We start from the raw sequence: 3,460 nt of genomic DNA, 5'->3' as shown, positions 1-3,460 counted from the left end.
GATATAAAAACAAATACTTGTAATTATTATTTAACAGACCTAAAAGGAAGCCAATAAGAGAAGTTCGTTGTTGGGTTTGCATACCCTTTCAGGGCTGCCAAGACAAACACCTGATGGCAGCGCGGAGACGCACGGAGTGGGTGCTAATGCAGAAGTCACAACGGCAAACAGTAGAGTCCCTGTAGAGAACAAGAAAGCAAAAGAGGAAGAACTATAGAGATCACTGCAGTGGTGTAATAATCGCCATAGCGACCCAGGCGGCCAATATGGGGCACGGGGCACAGGGAGGCCCGGCCAGGACATCCCTCTGATGCCGTGCGGGCCGCCTGGGTTGCTATGGCATCTCAGGCTGCTGGCTGTCACTGAGGAGGAACATGTCGCTGTTAGATCAGCGACAACCTGTCAGGGATCTGTGCAGCGGCGCGTTCCTCCTCACAGCCGCTGCTGAGTCAGTGACAGCCAGCAGCTGTGGAGAAGGAAGGCTGGGCTGGCATCAGAAGCCAGACATCTCATAGAATACAAAAAAAAAAAAAGAAAGCCTGCAGATAGCAAAGAAGCTATTGCTTCCTGTGCTATCTGCCATCATTTCAGGGGGGTGCTCTCTCCCAGCCCCCCTAACCTCTCCTCCGTGGAAAGTGCTTCTTTCAGGTTGGGATCCCTGAGAAGCGGGGGAGGAGGCGGGCCCGAGGATGGAAGGGGAAGCGGGGCCCGGCGATGGAGAAGGCGGGGCCTGCCAGCAGAGCTGTAGCTAGCTCCTTTCGCACCCGAGGCAAGAACAGAAAATTCTTTCTTTATACTGTTCGTGGGCTTTAGGGGAAATATTTGGGGTCTAAACAATCCCCTGACATTTCCTTTTTGAAATAGAAAAAGAGATTGGGGACACAGAGTCCTCTGCCCATACAGGTGAGGGAGAGCAGCGGGGATCCGAAGAGAAGCTGGAGCCTGTGCCGCTCCTCTTCTCCCTGCTGAGCCACAGCTGTGTTAGCTGCCTGGCGCCCCTGTTGCCTATGGCGCCCTGTGCTCATCATGGCAACAGGGGTGAGGGGGCGCAGCCAGGCCGGCCCTGGCTACGCTCCCTCTCAGCTGCGCCCCATGGTAGCTACAGCCCTGCCTGTCAGCGACCATGGAGAAGGAGCGGATCGGGGCTGACAGGTAAGAGGTGTGCAGCCCACCTGAGACCCTGCAGAGCCCACCATAGAAAGTCTATGATGGGCTCTCCAGGGTCATTCTCAGGTAGGCTGCTTGGGATATCAGGTGGGCTCTGCAAGGGGCATAACTAGAAATCAAAGGGCCCCATACAACATTTTGCTATGGGGCCCTGTGATTTCTAGTTACACCCTGGATCACTGGATGTAATGTTATCTTTACCACGGCCAAGGATCATTCTACAGTATATATACACATGAATTTTTCTATCATTGGTGCAATACCCGTGGTGGTTGCATGATCTGATAGATATTCAAATACTATAAAACAGATAGAAAGTGAACCATTGTTAGTAGAACTTTATTATAAATGTCTTATACACACAATGAATAAGAAAGTTCTATTGAAGATATCACATGAGGTCGGAGCTCTTTTCGTTTTATAGTGTGGCGTGATGATTTCCCAGTCTGAAGGGCACTGCAAGGCCGCCGATATCATTGTTGGTGAAGAGCCAACTGGTCTGGATTTGGTTTGCTTGGACGTTGGCCAAACCCAGCCAGAAATCTGGGTTTGGTGACCATGCAAGTGAACTGAACTCAGGGCCTCCTGTGTCCTAGCAACCAATGATGCCTGCGACTGTGGTTGCTAGGACGCAGGTGGATGCACCATAACAACTAATGACACTGTCAGGGTCTTAGTAACCAGTGATGCTGTGGTTGCTAGGATGCAGGTGGATGCACCATAACAACTAATGACACTGTCAGGGTCTTAGTAACCAGTGATGCTGTGGTTGCTAGGATGCAGGTGGATGCACCATAACAACTAATGACACTGTCAGGGTCTTAGTAACCAGTGACGCTGTGGTTGCTAGGACGCAGGTGGATGCACCATAACAACTAATGAAACTGTAGGACTGCCAGGGTCTCAGTAACCAGTGACGCTGTGGGAGCAGGACAGTGTCCTGAGTTTGGTTCGCTTGGACAGTTGACGAACCCGGATTTCTGGCATTGGTTACTAAGACGCTTGCTGCCCCACTATGCCAATGTTATTATTATTATTTGCTATTTTATGATATGATTATTATTATTTTATGACAGATTGCTGATGATTATCAGACAATCTACAAGCTTAGCAGAAGATGAGACATGTTGAATCTCAGCGCTGTCTTTATTCCTGCTTTGTAAAGAAGAACTTGTGATTTCCAGTTATTGACCAACTGCTTCTTTTCATTGTCTGCGGCAGATTATCATTTGGGGAAATTCCAGTCCGGCAATCTATAGATCACACGTATTATAAATGTTTATACAACTTCCCACATACTCGCATCCAACTTCTCATTAATAAAGCTTAACTCCGACCGCCACCGAACTTCTGTTCTGGGAAACAGAGAAAGGTCCCGGGGTTTATCGCCGCATGGCTTCATTGCGCTCAGAAATTACGATTTTTCCTTTGGCAATCTGAGACAAAACGTGGAAATAATTACTTTAAACAGGTAAAATTATTCCAGATACAATTGTCTGTATAGAAATATATACTGTATTGACCTGAGTTCAGGACCGCCTGATGGCTGTTTGCGCAATGCACCCGTATTGGGCCAGGGCCCTATCAGGTTAGCAGGGGGGCCCGGGAGGGGCTACCAGTGGGTGTCCCAGAACATTAAGAACATTAAAATTTCTCTCACGCTAACAGAATCACCCCCCCCCCCACCCCCACCCGTCTATTGTATTCTGACAGCGGCCGTTGTGACTCAGAGTACCTGAACAGAGACTACAGCTGATTGGCTGCCATCACTTTTCAGTCGATAGATTCGGAGTGGCTCCTTCGACGAGAGTTGAGTAAAAAATCGACTTTGGATGAATGGGGAGGTCAATTGGACCAATGTATGGCCAGCTTTAGAGGCTCTGTGTGAATATATATATATCTTATATGGTTATATGGATACAAATTCACACATACACACTCTAAAGTCTTGTGGAAAGCCTTTCCAGGAGAGTGGAGGCTGTTATAGCCATACAGGAGACCAACTACATAATCATGGCCATGTCTGGGGGGCCAACTCCTTATTAATGGCCATGTTGAGGATCACAAACTCCATATTAATAGCCATGGGGACGGACTAACTCTATGTTGATGGCCATGGGGAGGGGCAACTCCATATTAATGGCCATGTTGGGGAGGACCAACTGCATATTAATGGCCATGTTGGGGAGGACCAACTGCATATTAATGGCCATGTTTGGGAGGACCACCTCCATAGTAATGGCCATGAGGAGGAACCAACTCCATATTAATGGCCATGGGGGGGGGGGGGGGG

This window comes from Nanorana parkeri, unplaced genomic scaffold (assembly GCF_000935625.1).
Source record: "Nanorana parkeri isolate BGI_ZX_2015 unplaced genomic scaffold, ASM93562v1 scaffold740, whole genome shotgun sequence".
Lineage (NCBI taxonomy): Eukaryota > Metazoa > Chordata > Amphibia > Anura > Dicroglossidae > Nanorana > Nanorana parkeri.
This window is presented reverse-complemented; position numbering follows the sequence as displayed.